General features: G+C 50.4%; 1 long non-coding RNA gene across 1 annotated transcript; it reads left to right on the top strand.

The window, feature by feature from the left end:
• Window positions 1–6,569: 6,569 nt before the first annotated feature.
• LOC115768121 lies at window positions 6,570–7,378 on the top strand. The gene is made up of 5 exons (XR_004018487.1): window positions 6,570–6,608; window positions 6,681–6,724; window positions 6,936–7,101; window positions 7,151–7,199; window positions 7,257–7,378. It is a non-coding gene; the product is annotated as an uncharacterized LOC115768121 (long non-coding RNA).
• Window positions 7,379–7,655: the final 277 nt, after the last annotated feature.

Raw genomic sequence — 7,655 nt, 5'->3', positions numbered from 1 at the left:
TAAGTATGGACATGATTTATAAATACAAAAAAACTAAATTTAACGACAAAAAAACTCTGTTCTTTTTCAGGGAGTACGGTCAGTAGCCTCCATCATATCTCTGCCATGGGCTCGAACGAGGATGGGCAAAAATGAAACGGACTCACTCGGAGGATGTGGGCGTGGTCTCGCCTGTGGCCGCTTCTTCGCTGTTGGCGTCCGGTCCGTGATGGCTCGTCCGTCCGTCTCGTGGATTACGCCGACACTTGGCTGGCGGCGTCGCGGATATGGCTGGTGTGTGCCGCTGAGGTGCGGGAGCTGGTCCCTTTGTTGCCGGAACCGTTAATTTTTTTTTTTTTTGCTTGTCTCGTCGCACTTAGGTTTTAAGTTCTTTTTTTTGCAATACCTTAGCACATAAGGGTTAAGCGATTTACTAATAAAGAAACCTCCTCAAAAAACAAGTGTGATTTGATATTTTCTATTCCTCTTTTTTTTTTAAGCACATGCCCTCAGCCGGCAAAATAAAATATCCAATTTTCAGATTTTCTTAACGGTGAGCCGGTACGTCCGCTGTGGACCGCTGACAAAATCGAACTCTCATTACATTTGGGCAGCAACATCATCGGTGCCGAATTTCGGCACACGCATACATATGCGAGGCGGGCACCGTTGCTGCACATCTGCACAGCTGCATTTTTTTGGGTCAATGGCCCATATGACGGTCAAGGGCATATACAAGGGCATGCGATCCACTCAATTCATATTCCCTTTAAGAGCGAACTGAGCGGCCAATAGCAATCGTCGCTATTGGCGCCGTGGATCGCAAGTCTGGCGTTGCCACCCTTCAAAAATTTGGGCTCCGCCGTGGGCGCCGCTTCACCCCGCATACTCTGATCCTATGGCGAAAAGATATCGGCGTGGCCGATAATATCGCACGCAACCAACTAGGAAACCCTCGGTGCTACCGATAACGTCAAATGCAACATCACCACGCAGATTATTGTAATGACATGAATGACCATTACAAGGAATCTGCGTGCGCATTTCATGGATTGACCCAGCCGGCTAATAACGATGCCCAACGTAGGCCAATCCATATTTCGCACCGACCCGAAAAAAAAAAACAAAACAGGGAGGACGGGCGCTGCCGCCGCCATTGCCTGGCAGGGAGGTGAGCAAACTACGATTATGTTCGTATATCTTTTGCGTGGAAGACGCCTAGCATGCGTCCCTGGAGATCTTCTAACTCGTAGGCATTGGTGCCCACGGCTCGGACGACTCGGCTCTTCAAGAATTTCCGGGCGAACTTGGCATTGAAGGCTTTGCCGAAGCTGCTTAGTGCAAAGTTGCGCCTCCACACTTCCTGTCCCGGTTCCAGATGGAGCTGGCGCGCACGGTGGTTGTATCGTTGGCGGCTTCGCTCGTATGCGGTGTGCAGGTGGTCCTTGACTTGGCTTCGGATTACAGCCAGTCTGTCCTTCGCGTCAAGGTCAGGAATACTGTGATCGGCCAATGATCTCAGCTTCCTGGCCAGTTTGTAACTGGAACCATTCAGGTACATCTGCTGTCCAAAGACCGCGAAAAACGGAGTCACTCCCGTAGCGCTGTGGACCACATTCCGGATCGCCACTTCCACCTCTGGTAGGTACGCGTCCCAATCCCGATGATCCTGACCCAGGTAGGTTCTGATTGCAGACAGCACTGTGTGGTTCACGCGTTCGGCGGCGTTGCTCTGAGGCGAATACACTGGTGTGCGCAGGTGGGTAATGCCAAACGCCTGGACCATGGCATCGAACGACTTTGACACAAATTGTCGTCCATTATCCGAATGGATCACTTCCGGCACGCCAAATTTGAAGAACACCTCATGCACTAGGAAGTAAACGACATCCGCCGCGGTGGCTACCCTCATGGCCTTCAGGAAGGTTAATTTCGAGAAGTGGTCTACGACGACGAATATCCACGCATGCCCTCGTTTCGACCGTGGATTCTTCCCCAAGAAGTCGATATAAAGCTTCTGGAAGGGGCGGTCGGTGCGCACTTCTTCCCCAATGCCGACCTGCATCCGGTAGTTTTGTGCCTTGGTCTCCTTGCATGTCTCGCATTTCCGTACATAATACCTGACTTGTATGGCCATGTTGGGCCAATAATATCACCTGCGCAGCGCATGCAGTGTTTTCCTCATGCCTCCATGAGCTGACGTCTCCCGCTCAAGTCTTTGAGACTCATAAGCCACTGCAGGCTCGCATGATCGGTGATTACCGTGAACGGCATCATCTCCACGTACGGTCGAAATCGATGTATGGCCAGCTTGGCGGCTAGGCATTCCTTCTCGGTCACCGAATAGTTGATCTGGTGCTTGTTGAGTTTGGTCGAGAAGAATGCGATCGGCCTTTCCTGTTGCTCGTCGTCTAGCTGGAACAACACGGCTCGGAATGGTCTTCGAAAATCCGCGTGAACTAACACCGGGGCAGTGGTGAGGGCTAACTTCAAGCTTTCCATGGCATCCACGGCCTCGTCACTCAACACAAATCGACCCGTTCTCTTCTTAAGGGCATCATCAGTCAACGGTACTGAGATCTCGGCGAAGTTCTTTATGAATCGTCGATACCACCCCGCTGTACCTAAGAAGCTTCGTAGTTCCTTGACCGTCCTCGGATTCGGGATGTTTCGGATCGCTTCTACTCTTCCCGGATCCATGCGCAGCGTCCCGCCGCCTATGATGAAACCCAGGTAGTTTAGGTTACGGAAGCAGAATTTTGACTTCGCCATGCCTATGGTGAGGTTCGCGTTCCTCAGACACTCGGCCACCAGTTCCAAGTATTTTAGGTGCGTTGGAAAATCTGCCGATATTATCAGCAAATCGTCTAGGTATACGAACACGTTGGACCTCAGATTCGCCGGGATTACCTTGTCCATGAGCCTGCAAAGTTGTTGAGCGGCGTTGCAGAGCCCGAATGGCATGTGGCGAAACTGGTACAGCGGCCTCCCTGGTACGGTAAACGCCGTATACGCCCTGCTCTTCTCCTCCATCTCGATTTGCCAGAACGCGAACTTAAGGTCGAGAGATAAATGAGTCTCGTCGATTCGCGATAAGATGCCCTCGATGCATGGAAGCGGGTAAGCGTCCTTTACCGTCACACCGTTTAGTTTCCTGGCATCTAAGCAAAACCTGTTCTTCCCAGGCCTCATCACCACCGTCGTCCAGTTGCTCCAGGGGCTGTCCACTCTCCTCGATGATGCCTAACTTTAGCATTTTATCCACCTCGGCCCACACGATCACTTGTTTGGCCGGAGACAGCGGATAATGTCTGTCCTTCACGGGTTCTGCTCCCTCGATCAGCTGAATTCGGTGCTGGAGCAGGTGAGTTTTCCCTAGGCCATCCTTCTCAAATTGGAGAAATCTGCGCTTCACGCTTTCCAACTGACTCTTCTGATCGTTGTCCAGGTCCCACATTTCCGAATCCGCCGCGCAGTCGTCGTCGTCCCGGTAATATGCCACCTCTGGGTTCGCTACCGTTTCCTCAGATGCCTCTGGTGGTGTTCCTGGCTTTCTGGCCGGACCGAGCAGCTCTGGTACAATCTCAAAGGCCCGCCAGAAATCGATCCCCAGGTATAGTTCCTGTCGCAGGTCCGGGCACATGTAAAATACGATATTTTCCTTTCTATTCTCGTATTTCACAGGCAGAACCACGCGACCTAAAATTGGGCGATTGGCACCCGCCGCTTGTCCTCACCATCGATTCGTAAGGCCGCGCTTCCCATCCCAGTTCCTCCACTAACTTCCCGCATCCTCGTCCCAACAGACTGACTGAGGCCCCCGTGTCCAGCAACCCTTTCATCTTGGCCCCGGCGACTTCCACTTCGGCAAATACGCGTGGGTCTATACAATCCTCCCGTCTCACCGCTTCGACGACCTGGCGCCGGGTAATCCTGCGTCTGCGGAAGCGCGCACGTGCCTTCACCACTCTCCGGTTGGCTAGTGTCATCCCTTCCACCTGTCGCTCACCAAAAATTCTATTTCGGGCCGACATGTATGCCCGAACACGTTCTTCATACGGTAAGCCCCTAAGTGTTCCTCCTTTGCTTATATTATTATTATAATACGCCTTATCCTGATCCTTATTCCAACTCTCCGTCTCCTTTTTCCATGATTATTGGCTTTGTAGGTACCCCTCTCCTGCTTCCCCGCGGTCGCCGTCCCGGAACGCGTCTGCCCCGCCATCACCGCGCTACCTCTGGGGCTTCCCGGACAGTTTTCGCACTGGAAAGTGTCCGGCTTTCCACACCTATAGCAGAATATTTTCCGCTCCTTGGACAGGCAGTCTCTAAAGACGTGATCGAATTGTCTGCAGTTCCAGCATACAAGTCGGGATGAGTTCCTGCCTCGCACGAATGCTTCCTCCAGTTCTCCCGGCGGCGTTTCTGTACTTTGTGGTGGTACTTCAACCTCGTGGACTACGGGCCTCGTCCCTTGTGGACAACGCGACGGCTGCAGGTACCCCGTCCGGCTTCTACGACCCATGTGCCTCTCCACTTCTAGGCACTCTTGGCGCAGTTCATCCACGGTGAGCACGTCCATGTCATAGATATATTCGCCAGAGTTTCTTTCAAACCACGCTTTATAATCTTCACCAGCTCGCGGTCTCTCAGCGGCTTCTGAGTCGCGCGGCGAGTTGAAGCATGTGGTGGATATAACTATCTACCCCTTCGCTGGCCTGTTGCTCTCGTTGTAATAGCTCCTGTATCACATCGTGTTCCGTCTGGTAGCCCCGGAACCTGTCCAAGAGGGCATGTCGCAGTTGCATCCAGCTGTCGACCCTAGAATTGCCGCACGTGCATCCAATACCACTCGCGGGCGCGGCCGGTCAGGAGCAGGTGGAAACCGCGCAGGACCTCCTTCCACGGGCATTGATACTGCCTCTGCAGGAACTCCAGGCATCAAACTTGACGTCCACCGCTCGAGCTTCATGTACGCCGTTTCTTGTACGTTGGCGTACGCCTCCTCCGGTTGAAAATCATCCGCTCTCCGGTCCTCTACTCGGAATGGCGGTTATTCTCGTTACGCCAGTTCCTCGACTGAGCATCTGCGACGTAAAAACTGGGCTGCTCGACGAATACTCCGCCCCTCGTGCGCCTTGTCTATGTGGCTTCGGTGGCACCGGTGGTGGAAATTGCCTCGCGCTGGAACACTTCCCGTTCTTCGGGATGGCGCCTGTTCGTGGTCCCGGCTCGACATGTCTCGGCGGGTTCGGCGCAGTGTTTAGTCTGGCGGCCTGAGCACATCAATGATGCCCTTCATAATTTCCATGAAGCCAGCTCGCATCTCCTCGCGGATGGACTCGCTGACGCCAGATGGCAGAGCATGCCGATACGTTTGGTGGGCCTGAGCGATCGCCGCTTTTGCCGCCGATTTGAGATCTGTCTCTCTGGAAATCCCCGGAAATTCATTGGCGTTCGCACCAGTCCCCCAGCCGGGCGCGGCGGTGGCAGAGCCGACGCCCCATCGCGTCAGAAGCCCAATCAGACACCTGTTCCTCAGCCATACTTATCCCTTCGAGAACTGTACCCCTCTCTTCTACAAAAATTGCTACCCTTAAACAAACGTTACCAATATTCCTAATAAATTTATAAATAAATAAACACCCACTAACAAATCTTACTAATAGAGAATAATAATTTCATACACATCGACCACAAAACATTACAAAATTAAATTTTTTCTTTCTAATAAATTTCAAATACTTGGGGAAGAAATCCTAACACAGGCTAACTAATCTACGCATAATCTGGACAGTGGACAACACTTAAGCATTCGTCAAATGCTCAGCTCGTCAGTTTGACTGACGAACGGCAATCAAGGAACGCTACCTTGAACGCGAACGTTTCGCCAACATGCAAACGTGACTTACCGTCATCAACCACTAAGAGAAAACTTCTCATGTTTATGGATACTCTCTACTTTCGTCGTGCTTCTCGGATTCCACGTCACGCTGCGCGATTATGAGCTCCCTACTCGTGCCACATAAGACTTCAGCGGTGTGGGTCCTGAAGCCAAAGGAATCCTTTTCTCTGTACCTTCATTTATATCGTATTTATTTTTCTATGATTACGCAACGACTTCAAAGAAGCCGAGTGCTTCTTCAAGTTGGGCGCCATATTGTTACGGAACTGCTTGTTTCTCTGTGGGCCGCGCCGGCTGGCTCATCGGTTTCTCTGGGTGTACTCCCATCCCTGGCCCGCAGTCCGCGCAATCGATAACAGCAAAGCTACACGTCTGTAGCAAAACAGAGTTACACAACACTATGCAAACGAGCCACAAATCGATAACGTCAAACAATCGGAACTTCTAACTCATGAACAAAATAAACAGCTGTAACAACTATGAAAATGTAAACAACAAAGGTGAGACACTCAATATAAACTTACAAAAAACACTATTAATCCACCTTACTCTTCAGATCGGGCCCCGGTTCCGGACCCAGCGTACCCCGCCCAACCATGAGACGAGCACCTACAACTCGTCTCCCTCATTTTGTCCATTAGATGGCCATCAGCCTGTGCCGGCGTTATGGCCAATTCCTCCCCAACGAAGAAAATTTAACCGAACATTTCTCTCATCAGATACGGTATATAATTGGTTGCGTTTTCTTAAAGTGAATAACACTTATAAGCATTGCTTATGGCATTTATCTTTGCAGCTATTTCGAATCTCTTACAAGTGGATATTTGGTTAGCTTCACAGGTGCGTATAATGGTTTGCGCATTCTTATAATTATTGGCCTTAATATTTCTTTTATTCCTTTCTGATTTGCATGAGGTCTCCGTCCAGATGAATTAACACTTATGCACGTGCGTATTAATATTGCATATTTATATTTATACTTATGGACAAAGTGTATTAATGCCTAAATTTTTCTCTTATCTTCTAGAATTCTCTTTTTTTCATTTAACAGCACTAAGTGGAACAGGCGACGAAATTCTACCAGGATACTGCTAGTCGCCGCAAAAACAAAACACGCACGAAGGAAATTTGGATGCAAACGTTGCGCCAATTTAGGACCAATGTGCCCACACAACTACGCAAAACTGGGTATGCCACGAATATCGGTCGTGCAACAGGTAGGTGATATGAATTGTATTAAATCGCTTAATTCTACCTTACCTAAAGAGCTCTCTGGGGGAGGTAAGGGGCGATGTAAATGGATAATTCCAATTAGGTAAGTATGTGAGCATAGTTCGCGAAAGTGTTAATTTTAAATGTTTATCTTTTACAGGCGCAAATGCATCACCCTTGGAAATTCCCTCACCGTTCGCACTCTAAAGTGAAACTCGGCGTAAGTGCCTATGTAAGTATGGACATGATTTATAAATACAAAAAAAACTAAATTTAACGACAAAAAAAAAACTCTGTTCTTTTTCAGGGAGTACGGTTCAGGAGCCTCCATCATATCTCTGCCATGAGCTCGAACGAGGATGGGCAAAAATGAAACGGACTCACTCGGAGGATGTGGGCGTGGTCTCGCCTGTGGCCGCTTCTTCGCTGTTGGCGTCCGGTCCGTGATGGCTCGTCCGTCCGTTTCGTGGATTACGCCGACACTTGGCTGGCGGCGTCGCGGATATGGCTGTTGTGTGCCGCTGAGCCGATTCCTGGCCTTTGATATGTTCGCGGGCTT

The sequence above is a fragment of the Drosophila novamexicana genome, unplaced genomic scaffold (genome assembly GCF_003285875.2).
Source record: "Drosophila novamexicana strain 15010-1031.04,08,12 unplaced genomic scaffold, DnovRS2.1 tig00001639-arrow-arrow-pilon, whole genome shotgun sequence".
Taxonomy (NCBI): Eukaryota; Metazoa; Arthropoda; class Insecta; order Diptera; family Drosophilidae; genus Drosophila; species Drosophila novamexicana.
Note: the sequence above shows the minus strand (reverse complement) of the source record. Positions and strands in the feature narration are given on the sequence as shown.